Raw genomic sequence first — 25,730 nt, 5'->3', positions numbered from 1 at the left:
ACTAGACATTCCTGCATGAAAATACCATATATGGTAAACATATATTAAAAAATATGTTACAGATACAAATATATATGTGACAATACATGAAATCTTATATAGAACTATATATAGATTTTGGCCGATTTTATTATATTTCTATATATGTTTTCTCTTATATGATTTCATATATTTCCGTATAACTTCAATATATTATTTATATATTTGAAAACTTATAATTTTAATATATTCAAAAATAAATGTTATTTATATATGGAAACAAATAAGAATACATATATAATTCATCACTATATGGCACGATATATGTACCATGTATTTAACTTTATAAATTTTTGTATATTTTTCGATATATAGAACCATATATAAGTCTCCCATATATATAAGAATAAATAAAATCAATTCTTTTCTGTTTTCCTCTCTCTACTCTAAGATTCAAACATTGTGTTCAAAATATATATAAATATGTGTGCTAGCTTACAAATTTACATATATAATTATCAATATATGTAATACATATATGTGCTAACTTATAAGTTTACATATATGATTATAAATATATATAATACATGTATTAACTTATAAACTTACGTATATAATCACCGAAAAAAGAGCAGTTGAAAAATTGAACTCATATCTATATTTATTACAGTTTCGTACAGTAGTAAAGCGGTGCGACTCTGAAACTATAAAAATTACATTTTTATCCCAGACATAACAAATATTACAGTTTCAAACTCGATATTGTCCAGCTCTCTATAGTAAACAGACTTTATAATTTTTAATTTTATTCGAAAATTAGTTAAAATTACATTTTCGATCGTTAATATTACTATTCTGTATAGAAGTGTTCTTCTTAAGATATAGAATTTAAAAATTATAGTGTGAGCTGTGATTTTTCTCAGATCATTCATCATTCTCGACAATTGATAACTCACAGTGTAATTTTTATGTTATCAATAAATAAGAGGTATTATTTCAGAAAGCAAAAAATACATAACCAATAAATCTTAATTTTTACAGTTTCACCTATCGACTATTAACTTTTAAATAGAGCAAGAATTCAAAATAAAAAGTAAATAATGCTTTGAAGATTTATTTAACTAAAATTACATTTCAAACTGTAAAATTTGCTGCTTAAAATTGTGTTAATTTTATTACTATAACAAATTTCTAAAATTACAGTATAAGCTTTAATGTTTGAAGATTTTTGCCCCGAAGGCCTGTTTTCACTGTAGAAACTGTAATTTTTCAACTGCTCTCTTTTCATGTACCTGAAAATCGGAACGTTTTTTGCGAAACAAAAATTTTAAAAAAATGAAAAGTTAAAAATCTACTGGAAATAGATTTATGAAATATTTCATATGGGTCCCAGTGTGTCAGCCGAAAATTGCAGACCACCCCCACCCTCCAGAACTATCTCTTAAGTAGTAAAATTAGATAAATTTTTTAAAATTTTGTTGAGCAAAAAACGTTCCGATCTTCAGGTACATCTTTTTCCGTGATTAATTATATTAAAACTTACTATATTATATATGAGAAAATATATATCGTTTTTGGCCACTTATATGCTCCCATATTGATTATACATTTTTCCATATATATTTATCATATATCGTATTTTCATGCGGGTTTGAGGTTAATTATTATTGTTGTTGTTTTTGCAAGCGAAATTAATCGCGTGTTTAGATTTTATGAAAATAAAAAAGTATAAACTTTTATCTGAGAGCTTGTTATGACTCTGGACAGTTTTCTGGCGTCACGAGCACACTACGGCTTTCTTATTATTTATATTGTGTATATACATGTGTATACTCATACATATACACATATATCATGTATACGACATATACATTACGCTAGACACTGTAGTAAGTGGGCACGGTACTGTGGAGGTACTCAACTATTTGGCCGTCTCCCAGATGAAAAAACGTCAGCTATTTTTTAATAAACGTTGACGTTACTTTGAGTTTAAATTTCAAAATTACTTTAGCTTAGTATTTGTTTATAAATCACTGCAATTATATACAAAGTATAAAGTAATTCAAGTATGCAGTATCATGTATGTACGTCGTAATTACTCATCAAGTCATTGGGTTTATTATCGTGTCTAGTAATTTCACACCTGTCTCAATTTATTTAAACGACAAAGCGCGACTACCACTGATTTAAATCTTGTCGGTAATAATTTTCCTTCATTGTTTATGTTTACTATTTATTGTTTATTTAATTTCCGGTATATATTAATACGAACAGCCGTTTTCTCTTTAATTACTATTCAAAAATATTGTTCCTGATAAATAAACATCGAGGAATTTAAAATTATATATAAAGACAGAAATAATTGCAACAGCGACCTTTACTCTCTACTCAGTAATTGCAACGTTGTCTCGTAAAAACAATGCCAAGTAAAAATTCGCATCGCCGTTATGTAATTTTTAAAATAAATTTAACTTGCATGTCTATATATTTATATACATTTAATATAATTTTTAATTACGTCAACCCCGTTTATTTTATTTATCAGCCGAAAGTGTGTCGCCGTCCATTAAAACGGCTCTTTGTCTCTGTCTCTAGATGATGTTGCAAATAACCCAGCGATAAATAATTTGTCAGTTATCTATCTATTACATTTATAGTGTGTATAGGTTAAGTACGTACATATTTATTCATTATCGTTAACGAGTTGTTGATAAACACGCTTGCATAGTTGATAAATAGGCGGATGTAAATATATATGTAAAATGTCTAGTAGTGTAGTGTCGGTGGGAATAAAATAAATGTATAAAAATATATAGACAAGTTTATAGGCTGGGTAAAGGGAATAAAGTCCCTAAACGTTTTGAGTGACGAGAGTCGAGTGATTATCTCAGAGTATAGAGGCATAGAAGATAAAATATATGTGTAGTAAGTACTCGAGTGTTCAGTTGAGTATATAGATGAGAATGAGAATGAGGATGAGGATGTGGATGTGGATTTGTATATATATATATGAGGATATCAGGGTAGTGGTGACTATAATGCCGTAAATGTCAGAAGCCGAAGGGGAAACTGCCGAAGAAGGCGCTGAAGTGAGGCAGCCGTCTGTTCACTATTGTGCGAGAGAAAAACGACTAAAAGAGAGAACCTCCCAACATATATCTATATATATATATTGGAGTGGATAGGAGTAGTAGTAATGTAAGCGAGAAAGAGAACATAAATGCCCGGGCAAAAACCCACGACCTCGCTCCTTTCAATGGCTTCGACAATTAAGACGGAAGTTTATAATAAACGTAGATGTCGTAATTGCTGTATTTAAAAGTTTGCGTGACTTATTTTTATTTGCGTAAAAACATAGTCTTGTGATTAATAGCAATATTTAATAAACGTGAGAAAAAAATTACAATCAAGACAAACAGACTATAGAATATATTTATTGTTATTATTTGTTGTTGTTGTTGTTGTTGTTGTAATTGTTTTAAAAAAGGCTAATGAAATAAACATTTCAGTTTAATAATTACTAATTTTTTAGCGGGCTCTGTAAATTCAAATTTACTTTTTGCTCAGATAAGAGGAGGGTTGGATTTCTTGGCTTTTGCAGATCCAGTGTAATATACGTTTATGTATCAGCCAGTGTATAATGTAGAGTGCATGTGTATGTACATATATATATGTATGTGGTAGGAGGGTCGATGGAATGGAAAGAGGAAGCGACATCGTTCCGCGTAAGAGCGAGACCGAGAACGGAGTTTCGTTCGGTCGGATAGGAGTCAAGCAAACGTGTGCTTTGCTGCTTATGCTGCCGCTGCAAGTGCCTGTAAACGAGGGAGTAAGATAAGGCACGAGAGAGCCAATAGACTGGACAGAGACAGAGTTTCCGACGAGCTCAGGTAGAATTGGACGGTCTTGTCCAACTCGGTTGAGAAAACAAAGACAGACACTCGGTCTTCCATAAAACATTGGTGTCGACTCGGTTTCTATCCTCGATGCAATACCAGAAAATCAAAATTTACTTAAACTATAATCTTTAAATTCATTAAATCAACGGCTCACTTTAATTACTAATCCATTATCCTTTTCATAATTATTTTAACACATCTCCATTACTCCAAAGCGCTCGGATTTGTGTATGTAATTAAAAATAATTACTTGCTGGGAATAAAATTAAGAGGAAACTCCGATAGCAGCACAATCTACTGTAGTATATTTTATTATATTTACTATTAATAAATTTTTTTTATGCTCCGAGGGTTTTATCGGTTCGCTTTTCATATAAATGTCGAGTTTTATGATGAGATGTCGGATGTCTCGATACATGTCTCGGCCGTATCTTACATGTGTTCTGTAGCCATACTGGCAAACAGTATAACATTTAAATGAATTTAGTCCCTGGGTAAGCTACGCCAATGAAGAGGCATGTATTGGATAGGAGAGGAGGGGGACCAAGAGAGAACACGATGTGTTCAGTAAACGCCAAGCGGTTGCTCTGGCGGCGAGCTTTTACCAGGATTGCATTAGACCAACTTTTATTTATCAATGATCCACTCTGTTACCAATCAGTTATCTAAATAAAAGTGTGCTAACTTATATACACATATATATGTACATGTATTGATACATATATTGAGTATCATCTAATACGACGTTAATTGTATGTACATACGTCTAACGCAAAGTTTCAATGAAAAAGGTACACACTGACACGAGTGTTTAAATTTTACCGCTGAATAGTGAAAAAAAAAAAAATTAAAATATATGAGTAGGATTTTAAAGCTCCCGAGAGTTGTAGCCGACTATTCGTTTGTATCGTGTCCAAATGCCAGCTCGTGCTGTCGAATGACTGGCGTATTGGTGTTGGCTTATGTGTATGTACTTGTACACACATGTGATAGTGTTTTATCGTGACTCGCATTTCTGTTAACCGCGAGCTGTGTGCACTCGTGTAAGTCTTCATGGATATGGATGTGTGCGGATGTTAGTGCGCCTCGAGCATGTTATTTCTATCTCCGTCTATCGTTAAAGATACTCGGGCATAGCAGGCTCTTCTTCGACGACATTGAATGGTGATTACACCTTATACATTAATGTGAAAACAGTGTCACGTTTTTTAAATATTCGTTAATTAGTAACCAGGATCCTGAGCTGTTAACGTGTATGTCTATTTTTTTATTATTCAAATTTACAGATTTTTTTTTATGTCTAAAGTAAATTATTTTTTTTTTTCATAAACTTGAGATAATTAAACTGATTAGATGTCACTCCGATATCTGTAATATCAATTTTAATTTAATTATTATTATTATCATCATCATTATTTCTTTTTTACTCCGAGTTGGTTTATCTCTGGCGCATGTGCGCACGAGCTACCGCGCAACATATCCACAATACCGTGTAGTTCTGAGCTCCCGGTTCATGCACATACATTTGTATACCCATACCCATATATATATGAGGGAATATATATGTAGGAATATATATGGTGGTGCTTGGCCATAGGATTACCACACGGACAAAGGATATGTAACGCGAGGCCACGAGGATACCCCGGTACCGGGTACATTGGATGGAAGAGATTACTTGCCGGTTTTCTGTCGGCATCACTTTTAGGTATGAGAGAGCGAGATTACAAGTATTTATGCTGTGTGCGTGTTTTACGCACACTTGAACCGGTTATATCGTTTCTTTGCCACGACCACCACGTTCCAGTTTAGCCTCGGGCGCTGGCAATTATCTTTCAACATGCTAAATTCGCAAGACACTTTTTCCACTCTTTTATATACATATATATACATATTATATGCTTTTTTATTTTTTACTTTGCCTCAATTTCGGCTAAGCATCCTTATACTTCTTTTCTTTCATTTTTAACCATCAGTGTCTCTGGTCCCCAGAAAAAAAAAAAAAAAAAAGAAACATTTGGGCAACAAATTGCCACATACACTTTACTTAGCAAACTAGAAACGTTCGAAAATCAAGTGAGTCTTCTATTCCTTTCTCTTGAGTAAAAGATTATTTAGTAGATAGTGAAGTTGCTGAGTCATAAATATCCTAAGGTTTAAATTTAATTGTCGATAGTGAAATTGTTATATATTGAAAGTATAATTATGGACGGATAAGTAATTGCTGTCTATTTGCATTGTAATTTTAACAAATTATCAAATTAAAGTTATCAGTAGGAAAAGTCTAGACGTATTTTTCTTTTATGGCGGACTTGGATTTTTAGAGACGGATGGTAAATTTATTGGAGGAATAGTCGATGGAAAGAAAGTTTTGAAAAATTGGATGGTTTCTTTACGTATATGATAGTTAATAATAAATATAGTGTTATCTATATCAATGAATTTTACAGCTTATAGATTAGATATCGTAATTAAAACTTCGAAATTCCTTATTGAATTTTCTTCATTAAAACTTTATTTTTTTCTACATGGAAAGGAAAGATTTTTTGGAGTAAGAAAAATTTTTCATTGTGAAATGAGGCGAAAAATTTATGATCCTAGTCAGCAGATAATTAATAATTTCCGGAAGTCAGAAAATTAATTATAAAAAAATGCGCATTTAGTAAATTTTAAAAACTACGGTGCAATTTTTGTTAATATTTTTTTTTTTTATTTATCATTTTTAAAAAATTCCAAAAATTATTAGACGTCCGTTAATTTGTATCATAAAAATTTCCTTAGTAGTTTATCAACACAAGAAATTTTTTCTCACTCCAAAAGTTTTTTTCAGCTCAAGGAAATTTTTTCTCACCTCAAGAAAATTTTCGTTTTCAATTTATAGTACAAAAAATTTCATGATACCGAAGTTAGCTGACGTCTAATAATTTTTTGATTTTTTTGTAATCAATAAATTATAAAAAAAAAAAAAATAAATGAAAAAATTGCACCTGAAGTTTTTAAAATTTTCTAGATATACATATTTTTTTTTTTTTTTATAATTGATTTGGTGAAAAAAAAAATCAAAAAATTATCAAGTGTCTGCTAACTTCAGGATCAACAAATTTTTTAGGGCAAGTAAAATTTTTTGCGCCAAAAAATATTTTTTTCTGTGTCTTGACTTCAATAACTTTCATGCCCCATTTTTGTCGGACCCAAATAAAAACGAAAAAATAAATCGTATTGTCGTTTTATTATTAGATCAATTGTAAGTCGGATCCGTGATCCGTTGACGTGTCGCATTAACCTGGAAAACTGCATGAGTAACTCTTAATCGGCATTGTCGTTGAGATTTAAAATAATACACTGGCTCTGCAGCCACTTACTATGCACCAACTGCTGCTGGCTGGGTATGTGGATTTTTTCGAGGCAATGTTGCAGCTGCCTGGCAATGCCACTCGTAACTTGTCTCTTTCTCTTTCTCTCCTTTTTTCCGTCAATCGTTTTCTTTTTCTCTCTACCCAGGAAAATTCTCACGTAGTCAAAGCGCTCAAAATTTTTTTATTTCATCCATTATTACTTTTTTCAGCGAATGCACCTCTAGCACAAAAGCTTTTTCGTTACAAGTCCTCGCTAACTTTCCCATATCAAAAATTATTTTTTCATCCACTCACTTCTATTCTCCATTTTAAATTTCATATTTTCTCTTTAACAAAATTATACGTATCTACTGAAACTAAATCATTTAGTTCATATTTTTTTTCTCTATTTATTATTTTACTATTTTCTAAACATTTCCGTTGCTCTTGACACAATTAATTGTCCGTAAAAAACAACCGGCAGTTGGTTTTTTAATTAAAAATTCTTATACAATAAATTATTTTCCGTAACTATGTCAGGAATTTATACTTTTAATGCAGATTCAATTTATATTTATTAGCATATTTATTTACTTTTTAATTATTTAACCGTGGCCTTATTAACAAACATTAAAAAATAACAATTAAAATACAATTTTTGTTACTTTGCCCTCTGGCTAATTGGATTAAGCGCTCTAGTAATGAATACCCTGATAAAAATTAATGACCATTTGACGCTCCCACCTAAAGTTTAAGTAAATGTTTAATAGAGCCTGAAGATATTTCCCAAGAACTAAAGATAATTATTATTATTGTTTATATTTATCACTTGGAGTACAATAAATCATAACAGTGCTCATATAAATCCCCGTTTTATTTTATTTATATATTTATATCAATTAATTGAATTAATCATGATATCAGCAACCCGCGGATCGGTCTTGCAATAAAAACACGATAGTAAAAATAAACTCATTATCAAAAGGTATAATTAAGACTAGAGAATACATAGGAGATGATAGTTTGGTTTCGATGAGTGGTCGTTTGATGAGTCGGTGGCTCGGAAAGGTGCGTGCAGCTACACACTAGTTGGTTGTTTTCATGTGTGTGCGTGCGTGTAATGTCGTGATATCGTGAGGAGACCGAGTAGGGAGTGAATGTATGGTATCGCGATATAATAAAAGTCCGCGACTAACCATCTTTCCTCTTTACTTAGACCTCTTACGGCCTCGTGCCCGCAAACTAAACACATAAATCTTATTTCTGAAGATATGGAAGCGATATAATGGCGAATAGTTATTTTTTTAGTTAATTTTTCAATGAAGGGAGCACTCGGGCGTGATACATCGTAATCGTTTAGTGGCATTCTACGCTCTGTTGATCATCTTGATTAACCGGAAATATCCCATCTGTGATAATTGTCCCCTAATTACAAATTTACCGTCACAATAACACATTCGCACCAGTTTATTTTTATTTTATTATTTATTTATTGCTCGTCTATTCATTATCATCAATCATATTATTCATACATGAGTATTATTATTTTGGTTGTTGTTATATATATTATAAAGGTCGATATAATTTTATCCTGTGTTTTCATCGCATTATAAAGGATCTCTCCCTCGTTTACATCCAGGTGCTCTTGTATACCAGCGGTCTTTTGCAACAAATTCGGGCCACTTCTACCGAAACCAGCTGATCTTATTTCCCCTTCTCTGGTCGGTATTCTTCCGTTTAAAGTACGGCTAAAGAACGCAACGGAGAAGGATGGAGATGGAGTATGAACGAACCAAAGAAATAGTCGAGAGTCTTATAAGTATTATCAGTACACTAGAGTCTGCGGTTTATAGTCCCGCAATACTTTTTTATTCTTCACGAGCAGGATCCCGCGGCTCAAATAACAACCGACAGAAAATACGATGTCGACACTTTATCATTACGTTTTATTGTTTATTTATTGACCCTTCTGGTACCTGAAAATAGGAGGCGCGAAATGTCATCAAAAAATAATTCTGATATTATTCTATTTTAACTGTTTTTTTATAACTTCTCTCTCTGGTAATTCGTGACCTAATTTACCAAAATTCAGAACAATAATTTATAATTTTTAAATTAAATTTCATTGCTGATAATCCCAGAGATCAATTTCCGAAAAAATCCAGTGATCGGAAATTAAATTAAATTTTTTAAAAATATTTTAAAACATCCTGGAAATTTTTTTTATCATTCAAATTATTAAATTTATTTTTCATATATAGGAATTCTACAAATGAATGTCCATTGTTATAAACACCCCAGGTTACTCTAGTATTGTGTAAAATAAAAAATCAATTTCACACTTTCCACAGCTTTGAAGTTGAAGTTTCCATAAATCCAATCGATTACCGCGAAAAAAAATTTCAAACTAAAGTTCAATCGACAAAAATTTTCCATTTATCAATACTCCGATTTTTTCCGATCTGCTTTTCATTCCCCGATTCTAAAAATGGATTTACAACCGATGACTCGTTCTAGTTTACAGTCTCGGGTCTCCATTCAATCGCTGCACCGTCACATTAGTAAGCCGATTCAAGAATCGGTAATTAGTGGATAGTAAAAAAAAAAAAAATAGCGTAAGACCGTTAAAGTTTACAACTCAATTAAGTTTTTCGTTATTCAAATTGGCACGGCACTTGACGTTTGTTACGCCTAATGTCCGGATCACGTGTCGCACGAGCATTCAGCCTGCGTGTCAACTGGCTGCAGCGGATGCTACTTCACGCAACGCTCGGCCTCGTTGTCGTCGTGGCAATACAAGATGCTTCGTTTAAGGTCACGCAATTAGTCGGAAACCCAAGACTCGATCTCTGCCTCTTTACTTTTATATAAATATCATTTCTCATTACCAATTATTATTCATATCATATCACTTTTTATTTTTTTTTCATTTCATTTTTATCTTTATACTTTTTTTATACCCAATTACACTCAATATTCACATGTACATGCACAGAAATAACAAGACAATCAATTCGTTATAAGACAACAGAGCTCAGTCTCTGATGGCTTGTGCTTGAGTTAATATTTACTGGGTTTATCAATTGATTTATAAATGTGTGAATTATTTTACATACAACTCACAGTACAACTAATTCGTAGATAAGTAGTGTGTGAGTGTGCGCGTGTGTGAGTATGTGGCATAGCGAGTATACATTCAAAGATAAAGACAGAGATGGGAATAGAGATTGAGACTGTGATCGTTACTGAGCATTAAGTTTAAGTACGTAATGCAAATCAAGTCTATAGACTTTTGTTTGTAATAATAGGTCTAATGCTACGTACTGGCGTGTTGGTATTGTCATAAATTATTCCAAGTTTATAAAAGCACGTGTCAGTTTACGTCGCTATTTACATACGCCAACTTTATTATTTATTTATAATTTTATCGATAAATAAATAATTATTCAATATTTACTCAAGTATGTACTACTTAAGGTATGTACAGGGAAAGGCGGGGTACTATGAGCAGCTACAAAATTTTGTAAAAGATAAAAAAAAAAATTTGTCGAAATTTTTTTATTTGTTACGAGTTTTTTGAAAATTTTGGAGCAAGAAATTTTTGGAGTAAGATGGGTCACAGAAATTATAAAAAAAATTTTTTTTGTAGTTCTTCATTTGAATTTTTGTATAGGGGAAAGTGGGGTACTGTGGACATGTACAGAATTTTGTATTTTGAATTTTTTTTACTTATTTTTAGTTTATTGTAAATTGTGGAGCAAAACAAAATTTTTGGGTAAAATGGGTTACAGAAATTAAAACACAAATTTTTGGAGTACTTTATTTTACTTTTTGTACAGGGAAAGGTGGGGGACAGTGAGCATGTACAGAATTTTGTATTTTCAATTTTTTTTTGACTTATTTTGAGTTTATTGTAAATTTTGGAGTAAAACAAAATTTTTGGGATAAAATGGATCACTTATAAAATAAAACACAAATTTTTGGAGTACTTTTTTTTACTTTTTGTACAGGGAAAGGTGGGGTACAGTGGGCATGCACAGAACTTTTAATTTTGAAATTTTTTTTTCTTATTATTAGTTTATTGTAAATTTTGGAGTGAACCAAAATTTTTGGGTTAAATAGGTCACTAGAAATTAAAACACAAATTTTTGGAGTACTTTATTTTACTCTTTGTACAGGGAAAGGTGGGGATGTACAGAATTTTGTAATTTGAATTTTTTTTACTTATTTTGGAGCAAAACAAAATTTTTGTGACAAAATCGGTCACTCAAAATTTAAAAGACAAAATTTTTTTTTGTAATATATATGCAATATATATATATCTTTTTTTTTGTAATATAAATTCGTTAAATGAAAGTAAAGTGAAATTATCTATAAAAATAAAAATTAAAAAAACAATTTTGTATTTCTCTGCTGCTTGTGCTCCGAAAAAAAAAAAAAAAATTGCCTACACAAATGTATATATGTATATACATAAACAAAGTATCGTTACAATACAAAATGAAGATAATTGATTTGACAAGTCATTACTTTATCATAAGAAAAGTTAAATTTTAATTGAAACGCTGGTTCAGCAGTTGAGAAAACAATCGATGAAAATAATTTAAAGTCCCGGCGAGTCGGCGTCAATGGGACGCTTCCACTCAACTGCAATCAAATTAATTTTATCCATTACTCAGGTGCTTCCAATAAAACTTTTTTTTTAAATATTAAACCGCCGAACAGAATAAATAAAAACAAGCGAATAAAAAGTACGTCAAAAAAAACACCGAAAATATAATTTCGAAAATTACTCATGAGGAATTTTAAAGTCCCCGCGGGTCTACGCCAATGAGGGTCGTTCCACAACGACGGCAGCCCGGTGGCGGGGCAAGAGGGGGAGCGCGATGCCTCAGTAAGCGCCAAGCGCTCGAACCGGCGACGCGAGTTTTGTCTGATTCCCCAGAAAATAACAAATAAATCCTTTTTAAATAAGTCATACTAAATAAACAATTTTATTTTCGCGGGCATAAAACCCACCAGCAACTCCAAAGCTCATTGGATTTTTGTGATACTCATTATTACAGTGCATGTAATGTATGTGTGGTGATTGTGTGTGCACGTTGAGTTAACTCGAGTGAATATATATATCTATCTATAATTGTATAAATATATATACATATATATTCTTATTCAGTGTCGACATTTCTGTGCAGTTACTCGCCATGCAGCCATGCTTGCTAGTGTGTGTTGACATGCGTGTGTGGATTACAGTGTGTGAGTATCCGAGACATATCTTTTAGTTTTCAACATCCGTCAGTATTCATAAGTTCATAAATTATTTTTATATATATATTTGTATCTTTAAACCTTAACACATCTACAGAATAATTTACCCAACTAAAAAAAAATGATATTTTATTTAATTTATTGGAGATGAGAAAAAAAAACCGTTGACGTTTTGATGCAGTAGTCAAAGTCGAGATCCAAACTGTACTCGATCATTCTCCACTTCTTTCTCTCTCTCTCTGGTTCTGTCTCTCCCTCTGCTCCGGCTCCGGCTCTGGCTCTCAATATATATGGATGTGTAGGTATATATTTTTTAATAAATCCATCTTTCTCTTTGGCGCACACACCGTGTGTTCTTTTCACTCGTGTTCAAAGTACCCCCTCTTGGGTCTACCCGGTGGAGGTTGTGCCAGTCCGTGAAATTGGATTACGGCGTGGGACAAAGGATACGTCAGTGCGCCTACAGACTACAGAGTTAGGATACATACAGAATACTGAGACAGAGACGGAGAATAAGTGAGGAAGATGGAGACGTAAGAGAGAATAGTAAGAGAAGAGAAGAGAAGAGAAGAGTAGTAGTACGGAGGCAGAAGGTGAGAGAGTAGAGGCGTATTGCCACCAGACTGCGCCAAAGTATTATAGCAATTTGGCGTTAAGTGCGGCCTCGCGATAGGCGCATTAGCTAAGAACGTCGATCGTGTTTTATCGGCTACGAGTATCATTGTAGTAGTAATACTACTTGTAATACTATTATTATTATTGTTATTATTATTACAGATATAACTATAGAGCTAGAGAACCAGCAACATCATATTATTTCTGTCTTTGTCATGCTTGGTAGCTTGTTGGCTCCGTCCTCCGATCGATGCCTCGACGGGCAAGCCGCTCCTGCGCCTATCGCCACCAGACTCACGCACACAAACTCCATGTGTACATATGTATGTATATATATGTATATATATATATACATACATATGTACTCCAAAGTGCTTGGAACCCTCGGCCGTCGCGGTGGACTCGAGCGTTATTAACCACGTAACGGCTTTCAGACCGTATCTTTACTTACCACCCGAATCCACGGCTGAATTATACCGCCGATTATTTTATTATTCTACCTGCTTCATTGTCCTATCGATTTACCGTAAATGTTTTTAATCTTCGGCTCTGAAAATTTATTTTTGCAAGATGCATCTGAAGATCGGAGCGATTTTCGCGCAACGAAAAAAATTGGAGTAAAACATCTACGGGATGACTAGATTTCGCTGATAGATGCTGGTATATCACCTAAAAATCTTAAGCCACCCCCCCCCCATCCTAAACATGATACTGAAATTAGCCGACGTCTAATAATTTTTGGATTTTTTAAAAAACGATAAATTATAAAAAAAAAAATATTAAAAAAAATTGCACTTGTAGTTTTTTAAATTTTCTACATGTGCATATTTTTAGTTTTTTTTTTTTTCAAATTTAATTGTTTGAAAACAAGTCCTAAAAATTTTAGTTGTCTGCTAACAGGATCATAATTTTTTTCATTTTTGCTGCGCAGAAAAATTTCCGATCTTCAGGGACATTTTGTATCCTGTACTTTTTTTTCGAATTCTTTTTGCTATTGGATATGTAGTTATGTGTTAACTGATAATGAAACTCGTCGCAACATCGAAGTCTAGATGAATGGAATCAATTATGAATCTTTCTGCGTGTGCGAATTCATTGTACCGAACAGTGAATTTTTTATTATTGATGCACGTGCATGACTAAGACTTGGCCTCAAGGGGGTTCGTTTGCTTCACACGATCATCTGGTAGAGGGTTCTTTTGGATACCAAATAAAAGGGTTTCTTAATTAAAAAGATTACTTTTTACTCCAGTCATTAACTCGTCCACGCCCATTAGTCCATTGAAATTTAAAAATGTGTGCCGTTCAAACTCGACACACATTTCCATTCTTGTAGACATTTATCTAAATCATCACATTAAAACCCACTCGGCATTAATGCTAATTAACTTTATTAATCTCTTAATTGGAATTTAATTATTTTATTTACTTGCTTACAATAACAAATTAGATTTTCCTTCAACTGCTTGAGTGTTGGGACTTTTATCCATTAATTTTAGTAATAAATCTTCCGGTTTCTCTCTCCATTTTATTTAACTAAACTTTTTTTTTCTCTCTCGCAGAGTGTATTAGAGCTCGATCCATCTTACGCGTAACGATAGCCCCTCCACGTGATTATATCTCAGCACGTGCGTGTACAGTCACTCGCAACAATCTATACAATGATGTACTTAAAATTCCTTTTTCATCTAATAAATTTATTATTTTTATACACTCACGACTTTCTACATTATCTGTATTGCCATAATAATAATAATAATAAATAATCGTTATTATCATTACTGGTAAGTGCAGAGAAGTGGAATAACATTTTTCTGAACTATAAAAATAATTTTTATCGATTACTTTATTTAAGTTGATTAAGAAAAAAAATTACATAATTTAATTCAAAATTAAAATTTTCAAATCAGTCGACAGTGCCCGTATGAAAAAACAATATATAGTTAAAATATATAAAATCATATATGTTTGCATCAAAAAAATATATGATATATTATATTGTATATTATAAAAAATCATAGAAATTTTGGCCGATTTAATATAAAATTATATACAATAGTAAATATATGTATTCCATATATGTAACTTATATGTTTTTTATATTAAGCTAAATATACATTTAGCTTTAACTTATAATATATTGTATTGATATATTTCCTTTTATATTCAAAAAATATAAAATTTTTATATGAAATGAAATATATGGTAGCATATAATTTATATTATATATGGAGCCATATATTTTCTTTGTTATATTTAAGCATATATTTTATTCGGTGTATGTATATGTATATGGGTATATATATTCGCATCGAATTAACTAATTTTGAAAATTTTAACTGCAATTTAAAGAGTATATTAAAATTTATATCTAATTTAATTGGAGTTGGTCATACGAATAAGAAACTTTTTTTTTCCATACACAATATAAATATATGTTTTTATATATGATCAGAATATATTTTTCGTATATGACAAGAATATATATTTTCATATATGATAAAAATATATTTTTTGTATGTGAATGACATATATTTTATATATGCTAAACATATACGGACTCGTATATGATGAATATTATATTTTTTAGTATAAAAATAAATATATCAGAAAATATAGTTAAATAGGCCACATATATTTTCTGATATTTATCATATATTTTGAGGATATTTGTTATTTTTATACAGGTATGAAAGTGTAAAAAAAGACCTTGGTAGAGAATTTTTAAACTCCAACCATTTTTCTTTATTTATTTTTTTATTATTCAATCCGTAGTCAAACAAACTATCGAGAAAAAAAATTTAAGCCTCTAAATCCACATAAAATTTTTTATACAAAAATAAATGAAACGTGTATTCACCTCGTTATTAAAAATAAATTTAACAGCTGAGAGTTTTTTAAAAAAAATGCACTTGAAAAGGTTTTCACCTTCTAGTTAAACTTTTCCTATCGCAACTCAACTCCCACTATCTAAAACTTGTAACCATTGAATTACCGTTGTCGGAAGTTAGAAAGTTTCCTCTGTATTAAACGGCAAAGAGCGTTGACGTCATCCTCACTTTTATACTCCACTGTTGATTCTTGAAAGCATTTTCCTCGTAATATAACGTCGTCTCTCCCCGTATTTTCTCTTCACCACTCAATTTTATCTCTCACTTTTTGCTTTATTCCTCTTTTTATTGCTCTGCTTAACGCAAATGAAACCCCTTACTTCCGGTCATTGAGACTTTTAATCGTTAAATTCAATCTTACTTAAAATCGTGTAGTATTGTCTGTCTTATCAAATAAATTAACGACTACTTAGACTTCAATAGCACACTGCAAACATTAAGATCTAATCACTATTGTTTTCGTGTTTTTAACTAGCCTAGTAGTTTAACTATTTCTCAAGAAAAAATATAAATCCACACACACACACACACACACATCCACATTTACATACATTCATAAATATATACATTGTTCTAGTCATTAATCAACAGCGTCCTCGATTTGTCATGTCCTTGTAATGATTTCTTTACTTACCATTTATTTATTATTATTTTTTTTTTTATTTTCCTACTTCTCAATAATTAAATAACGAATAAATAATACTAAGACCAATTAATTCCGTAATATGGCTATCCAGAGTAATAATAAATAAAGATATTGAGTTAATTGAATAATTAACATGAATTTTAAAGTCCAAGTAAAGTTGTTTTGATAAAACCAGCTATTTTAAGTACACATACAACACACATGCACACATACACACATACACACACTTACAAATATATATGTAGGATTTATTTTTTTTAAAATCCAGTAACACGGACATAAAAACTTTTTATTTTTTATTTTATTATCATAACAAGCTGTATCAGTTGAAAGATAACGCTGTGATTATCATTATATATTATTTATTATTCCTATAATTATAATTTTTCAATGTATTATATATAAATATATATATATATATATAGAGAAAGAGAAATATATGTTTAGTGAATAACAAGTTCGCTAGAGATTATTTATCGGGGAATTAAAACTTATGCGTTGTTATCATATATACATATATGTCTATATATATGTACTTGTATACGACAATTATTATTTCAATTTGCGGACAAACGTCAACGGATGACATAACCGCATTTGTGTTGTCGATATTAACTCATTTATTGTCGCAATGTTGTTACATTGTATCTACAATTGCAATTTCTCATGCTTGATATTTATATATATATTTAATTTATAACATGTATATATCTGTCTAATTAAAGGGAGATATCGGCAACAGTTAATTAGGAATGTCATCGTAATCTAATACAATCGGAGCTAATCTATTATTTGGTCCTCGTGACGATCCTGTGAGACTATACCTGGAGATATCGACGTTTACGTTACCCCCTCTACTTTAAATCCATTTATATATACGGGTACATATATGGAGATACTGTAAATATCACTCGTGAGATTTAAATTGAATGAAAAAGTTTAAAAACAATTTTTTGTTAATTAAAAGAAAGTTTTTAAATGGAAAGTATTTTTATGAGTTTTAAAAAATTATGCGGCTATTATAGGAACATAAATAACTATTTGAATACTGTAAAAAAGCCGGAGTTAATTCGGAGTGATTACGGATTTTATTTAAGTCCAAATTCACTCCGTTACTCAGAGTTTCGGAGTAAAAAAAAATTACTTCGCATACGGAGTAAATGGGAGTTTTTTAAAGCGAAGAAATTCACATTTACTCCAAGTCGGAGTATTAATATTAAAATAAACTCCCCTTTGGAGTAAATTTTATTCTAGACCGGAGTTTGAGTATTCAAATAAATTCCTCTTCGGAGTAAATTTTATTCTAAACCGCAGTTTCAATATTAACGTAAACTTCCCTTTGGAGTAAATTTTATTCTAAACTGGAGTTTAAATATTCAAATAAATTCCCCTTTGGAGTCAATTTTATTCTAAACCGGAGTTCAAATATTAAAAAAACTCCCCTGTGAAGTGAATTTTACTCCAAAAGGATTAAACAAATACACAGTCCGAATTTACTCCGGATTTAATCCACGTTCACTCCGCAAATTTTTTACAGTGAAAGGTATATCGGTATATATTTCCCTAGTTTTATGAATTACTGAGTTAACTGGCGAATTTCGATAGTCCAAAATATGTGAAAGGCCCAAAAGTATGTAGTGTATGTACAAGTGTTAATTTAAATTCGCCATATTTACAACACACTGTCATTAAATGTTAACATTTATCAAGCATTTATAGCAGAAGTTAAGTTTTAAGAAACATTAATTCAAAACTCGGGTTTTGTCAACTCGGTAAATAACTTTTGAGCGTAATTTTGTAAAGCTATAGAGACTAGACAAAGTAAAAAGACAAATAGTCCGTGTAGTATTATATTATTTATTGTAGTACTTATAGAATTATATTTCGTGTACCGTAATTTTGTGGATAAAAGAAAAAAAAAATTAAACCTTTAATAGCCGGGCTGTTAAATAAAAATGTCTCTGTATAAAATTTCTATTGTCTCGAAATTTATTTTTCACTAGTCTGGAATTATAGTCGGAGGCATGGCCCGGCTGTTTAAAGATTTTAGGCTAGACCTTGGAATAATTTGGAATGGGAACGAAAGAAAGGAATAACAACAATAATAATAATAAAAAGAAGAAGAACCTTTTTGGATACTTGGGGGAGTTGATCCCAGGTAAAGAGTATACCTGACAAAAGGTGCGCAGTTTAAGTCCCTTTTTGATTATACGGATATGAGAATAATCTTTGACTAGTATAGTTTAGGCCCCGAGTTTCAAGTATAGTCCAGAAAATACTCAACATTCAGAGTCTTGAGTTAGTTTTCAAGTTGTTTTACAAGCATCAGGAACAGCTCAGAAATATTTCCGAGCAACAAAAAGTAAAATACACCTCGTGGCCATAATTCACCTGGCAATTATCGCGATGTCGCCCTCGATAATCTTGTCAAGATAAAGAAAAAACAAACGTAAAAAAAAAGACTGTTCTGTTGAGTTTATATTTTTTAGTGTGTAGTTGATTCAAATTTATTTACTTATTATCAAAGTGAGGAGAGCAGTCTATAGGTTATTATATGTTACCAGTGCAAGTGACAATTACGAAGCGTTGAAACCCGTCTGTTCGTCCATGTGACATACGTGCGGGCAGATATGTAAGTACAGAATATAGTGTAAGGGAAGAGGAGATTATTCTATAGAGCCAACATGTCGGGTTACCGGTAGGCGTTTCCACCGTCATTATAAATCAGAGTTAAACACGCTAATTATATCGGAGCGTATTCTCGCGGCCTGAGGTGCAGTCGAGTAACCGGCCAGTGATTCTCAGCTCCCATTCAAATCCACGATCCTGAAGTTAGCAGACAGTTACAAATTTTCGGATTTTTTTTTCAACCAATAAATTACAAAAAAAAAAAAACGAAAAATATACACATGCAGAAAATTTAATGAACTATAGGTGCAATTTTCTAAAATATTTTTTTTTTGTAATTAATCGTTTGTAAAAAAAAATCAAAAACTGTCAGACGTCTGCTAACTTCGGTATCATTTCAAATCCTCCATCAACATCTTCCTCAAAATTTTTTTCCCCATTGCTCATTATCAGGACCTCAAGTTTGAATCTCTCGTAATTAAAAACTCATAGTTTTATAATTTTGGTCATTTGAAATTCATTTTTGCTGTGATGAGCCATCGGATTGAGAACCTCGAGAGAATGTTTAATGGAGAACCTCGAGGCTCAAGCGACTGTGTGTGTACACGTGGGTCTAGTGTTTGTGTGTGTGTTGTGTGTGTGCTCGAGGGAAGCGAGAGAAAGGGGAGGTAATGTAAAAAAAGGTGGATGAGTTTGCCTGCACACTGGTGGTGTTAGAGGCTTTCGACTGATAGACTAAGTGACGAGAAGATCTAGCTCAAGATAACGACCAGAAGCGATACGAGAGATAAACTGCTCCCGTGAGTGAATTACGTCCTCGTATGAAACTAGAAAAGACGATACGATACGATACAATATACACAACAGACACTATTCTGCTTAAGAAGAATCTCCGGTGCCTTGGGAGTTGTTATTTCCAACACTTCTACCCTCCGTTAAATGAGAATCACTGGCTCTGTACATTAAAAACCATTTGTCATGCCGAAATAAAACTAAATTTATCATTTAAATGAATATGGAATATTTAAAAAATATATATATTTATATACATAAATCACCGGTGTGATAAATTAGTATTATACAATACACGTCCATTTCTACATATGTTTTCCATGTATGTATGTAATAAGTGTATTGGCGTTCTCACGGTTAAAATTGCAAACAAATTCGCGCAGTCTATTATATTCTCGATATAGTCCATGTGTGTGTGCTGGCAGCAGTATATGTGTGTATAAAATATCAGCACATAGTTGTGATAGGAGTTGATAGTGTGTATGTCTGGTTGCGCGTTCCAAGACTTGTATGGAACGAGTTGAGTCTCGGGAGACTTGCCGTGGAACGCGAGCAGGTCGAGGTGATGGGGCAGAGCTGCAGTACTCGCGGGCAGAAAAGCTCGACATAGCAATCGCGGATAGCTAAAGTCTGCTCTTGTCGAGTCTTCTGATGTGTGTTGCTGTGTATTATATCCCGGAGCTTATGTAGTAGTGATATGATGCCAAAGCCAAAGTATTCTGTACACGGCAAACGCGTGCGCTTATGCACTGCACGTCTCTCACTACATATAAATATTTATGCTTTATTCCACGGTACAGGCAACTAACCGACTACCACGTTATGCCTTCATATATATGTATATATATACATACATATACATATACATGTTGAACCCAAACCCACGTACACTTGCTTTCGTACCTATTGTATTATTTATTTTTAATATATGTTTATATGTAACTTTCATATAGGGGGGGGGGGGGAGGGGCAAAACGAAGTACCCTAAAATTGTATAAAAAATTTTTTTCAAACATTCAAAAATCAGTTTTGTAAATATAACTAAGCATTATTGTGAATTTTTTTTGTTAAAATTTTTCAAAAATCAAGTGTCAGTCGAAAAAATTTTTTTTCTTCCTTTGCATCTCATAATTAAAACGTAATTTTCTTTATGTAAATTACGGATAAAAAAAATTTTATTTTATCAAATTTTTTTTTTAATGGCAACTGAAAATTTTTCCTATTTACTTTCATCATTATTCAAAAAAAAAGATTTAGAGTATTTGAATCTTCAAAGTTTTTCCTCAAGTACTCCTTACAGATAGGGGAAGGAGGGGCAAAAGGGAGTACTTAAGGAAATACCAAGTTTTCGAGGACTCAAATACGCTAAATCTTTTTTTTTTTAATGATATTCAAAGTAAATAGAAGAAATTTTCAGTTGCCGTTGAAAAAAAAAATTTTTCATTTCTGCGGACAAAGTGGGGTACCCCCTAAAAAAGGTAAAAAAAAAAAATTTTTGATTTTAAACGAATTTGATTGTTGAATTTTTTTGTAAGTAATTTACATGAAGAAAAATTATATTTTACATGTTTATTGGATACAAAAGAAGAAAAAAAATTTTTAATAGTTTTTATCATAAAACAAACGTCATTAATATTTTTCAACTGACAATTGATTTTTGAAAAAGTTTACCAAAAAAAAATTCAAAGTAACGCATAATTATATTTACAGAAGTGATTTTGAAATGTTTAAAAACCATTTAAAATATAAAATTTTTTTTTATCAAATTACGGGGTACCCCGTTTTGCCTACCCTACCCTCTTTTGCCCCCCTTCCCCTATATATGTTTACATACTCGCGCACATATTTTCTTAATTTTTATTACCAAGTAAATATTATTCGATGTGTGTCATCAATATTATCGCGATATGTATGTATATAATATTATATTATACATATTTTGAATTAATAATTATGGATTATTAATATTAATTAATTGTGTGTATTCAAATGTATGTATACTCAAGTTGCTTTGATATATGTTGGTATATTAAATCGTCATAATTAAAACGAACAGTTTATTCACGTGGTCGCTGAAGGCACTATAATTCATTACAATCAACATTATTGCGTATATATCTATCACTGTTATAGATATAGATATATATGATGTATAAAGTTTATTGTAAAAATAAATATTGCTGTCTACTGTCTGTGGCTATGTCTGCGTCTACGTCTCTGTCTCTGTCTCTGTCTTTGTCTATGCCTATGTCTGTATTAAATGTCTGCCTGTATATGAACTTGAGCACGAGCCTAGTTAAGTTATTATAATACACGTTGAAATAATACTCATCGCAACGCGTCATCCCCCTCATATCAGCTCTGCTTAAGTGCTTGACAAGTACTTCCGGCAGGCGTACGTTGGGTTTCTCGTTACCGTTTCCTTCTTCGCCGATGGGTCTTTACTTGCAACACACGTAACAAAAACTCGCGAACCAACAACGCAGATCTCTAGATGAAACTTTTTTTTCATTGTTTACACAATTAATCGCACTGCATAAAGAAGTTATCCTAGTTTTAAATTCTATGGTGTAGTAAAACCGGAACATGTTGGCCATCTGATGGGAATCGAAATGAACGGGAAAATTATTATGACCATAGAAAAATTTGAAATGGTTACAGTAATTTCTGATATAATTGTCAATTTTACTATGGCCTAGTAATTTTTGCAAGATGGTGATGTCGGTTTTTGTCAGGTGGTCAATGTGGCCCGGCTTTTCTGACCATAACATTTCAAGGAGAATAATTTATTTATTAATATATTACTTTAAAATCGTGTCCAGATCAACTTAATACAATAGTGAAGTCATAGGGAGGTGGACAATAACTCAAAATTAGAATTTAATTTTGACCATATATTGGACGTTTCGTCCCTTTATTGGGACTTCTTCAGCAACTAAATAAAGAGACGAAACGTCCAATATATGGTCAAAATTAAATTTTAATTTTGAGTTATTGTCCACCTCCCTATGACTTCACCATTTTATTTATTAATTTTAATGCCAAGGCACAGGTCAAATGGCAATTTTATACATTTATATAGTTTTTTACCAGAGTAATTTTATTATCTAAAGTCACAATTTGTGAAGGAATATAAATAGACGATTTACCTCACTGTATAATCCAATTTCTAGGCTGATTTATGATTTGCTATTTTATAAAAATTGTTATTTACTTTTATTTAAAGTCTACACTTAATAGGTAGTCATACATTTTATTTTTCAAAACCTCAAGACTACTCGATTTTAATATCTCAGGAGGCAGATCTTTTCAGAGACGAATTATTGAGATGACAAATGAATGCTCGTAAAACACTGTAGCAAAGTTCGGAATAATTTCGAATAATTTCTCCGTGTATACAGAAAAAAAGTTGTCGTGAGTCAAGAAAATATTTTTGAGAACAAAAATTTTTGGGAACCAAGACAAGATTTTCTTGAGCCAAGAAAATTTGTCTTGGTCAAAGAAAATTGAGGTTTTCAAAAAAATTTTCTTGAATCAAGAATATTTACTATGGTCAAGATTTTTTTTTCTGTGTAGATATTGAGTTACAAAAAAATATATTTATATCCATATCTATATATATGTATATTTTTTTAGTGAATAATTTTATGAGTAATTTATATTTTTTATTATGGTCTTATATTTCGTTAATGTTAAAGTTTTAAATTATTACTCATGAAATTGTATACCGAGAATATATATATGTATATGTAGATTTGATTAAAGCGGATTTAGTTTAACAGAAAGTACATTTTCATTCGGCCACTGTTGAATAATATTCTCTGGTGCATTTATGTGAGCCATATTTCCTACCATTCATTGAAACTTGAATTTCGCTATTGTGCAATTTCAGCAAAATAACAATAATAATAATGACGATGATAATTTTTTATTATTTTGTTTATCGACAATAAAAAGTTTACTCAGTTGTTAAATTTAAAAAACCAGATATACAACAATAAATGAATCGAAAATATTTATAGAGTAAATATCGTACGATTAAATAGACACAAAATATGTAATAGTGAAAAATATTTGAAAAAACACGTAATAGTAGTTATAGATATTTAAAAACGTGTAATGGGTGAAGGACATAACGTTTGTGTAAATAATAAAATAGAGTAAGTAAGATAACAAAATCGGTTTTTTACATTAAGCTTATTGGCTATCAAAACGTGTGTATGTATTACATTAATGTAAAGGCAAAGAGCATTTACGACGACGACAACCGACGACGACTGCAATAAAGATAATGGACAGCCGTCATATGGCGAGTCAAGCCGACCTGTTTTTCCGCTCAGTCCCACCGACACCCTCCTCTTTGCTATCCAAGCTTCTCATGTAACATGTCACATGTAATATATATATATTTACTACAATTCATGTTTCGCGCGCATGTCGCTTTTCATATATTCATTTTAATGTGTATTGTTGTATAAATTCTGTATATTTTCATGCTGTCCTTAGCCGATCAGGTGTTCGGAAATGAGACCATATTTATTTCATCTCCTTTCTATTGTAGAATATTGGAGAAAAAAATTTTTTTTTAATCCCAGATCCTTCTTAGAAATATGTGTCTGGACATTTCCTCTGTGTCAATCGATTAATTTTATTTCATTCTGCCATTGATTCTCATCCCACGTTATTTTTGAGGCTCTTCCACTGTAAAATAATTGGAAATAGTGACAGAAAAAAATTTTTTTGAGTCTCAGAACATTCACAGAAACATGTGTCTGGGCATCTCTGTGTCAATCGATTAGATTTTTTTCATTCTGTCTATTGATTTCCATACCACATAATTTTCGAGGCTCTTCTAATGTAAAATAATACACAGAAAAAAAAGTTCTCGACTGAAGGTAAATATTCTTGATTCAAGAAAATTTTTTGGAAACCTAAATTTTCTCAGATAAAGTAGAAATCTTCTCCGACCAAGACGAATTTTTTTTAACCGAGACAAATTCTCTTGGCTCAAAATCTTGACTTGGTTCCCGAAAACGTTTGACTCAAGATTAATTTTTTTTCTGTGTATAAAACTAGAAATCATGAGTCGTTTTTCATAGGTTCATTTTAGTGTATAGCGTTCTGTAAACTGTGTGTATTTCTATTCAGTTTTTAGCCAATTAGGTGTTTGGAAAACAGGCTCCACATACTTGTCGTTATTATTATAAAATATACATATATACATGTAGTGTCTCATGTGTCTACACGTAACGTAACAACCGAACAGAGATGCTCGTTTACATGGTGACCCTTGGCCCCTAGTGCCAGGGAGATCAAGCTCAGAGCCCACTCGTGGCTAATTTAATGTCATTTCCGGTACACTGTTCACTGATAATGAATATTCTCTCTGTTTCATATTAATACATATAACTATATACCACATACAATATATATATTTATATATATAATACTCATCTCAGCAATTTCTGCTAATTATTTACGCATGCCTCGCTGCTCGACTTGTGCCACTTTACATTAATTTCAATATTTTAGTAAAATTCAGCTCAGCAACACCTATACCCACTTTAAAACCTTTACTTTAAATTGCCCATTAATACATTTGTTATTGTAATTTATGCAAATAAAAACTTTATTCTCGTAATAAAAAAAAAGTAAATCTTCAACAACGAGTTGGAGA

At 31.6% G+C, this 25,730-nt stretch overlaps 1 protein-coding gene across 4 annotated transcripts in view; it reads left to right on the top strand.

Moving 5' to 3' along the window:
• The window catches only part of LOC130664252 (zinc finger protein 608-like), an 80,766-nt gene that overhangs the window by 16,134 nt on the left and 38,902 nt on the right, over positions 1–25,730 (top strand). The window contains exons 1-2 of one of the 4 annotated variants that reach the window (XM_057464126.1): positions 12,125–12,329; positions 12,409–12,469. The exons of 1 other annotated variant lie outside the window; for it this stretch is intronic. The gene's annotated coding sequence lies outside the window, so the exon portion shown is untranslated. Of the gene's footprint in view, positions 1–4,462; positions 5,132–12,124; positions 12,330–12,408; positions 12,470–19,246; positions 19,266–25,730 lie in introns of those variants that run through there. 2 more of the 4 variants (XM_057464139.1, XM_057464149.1) reach the window with 2 other exon arrangements.

This window comes from Microplitis mediator, chromosome 1, assembly GCF_029852145.1.
Source record: "Microplitis mediator isolate UGA2020A chromosome 1, iyMicMedi2.1, whole genome shotgun sequence".
Lineage (NCBI taxonomy): Eukaryota > Metazoa > Arthropoda > Insecta > Hymenoptera > Braconidae > Microplitis > Microplitis mediator.
The sequence above is the reverse complement of the archived record's forward strand: the minus strand, read 5'-3'. Positions and strand labels throughout refer to the sequence as shown.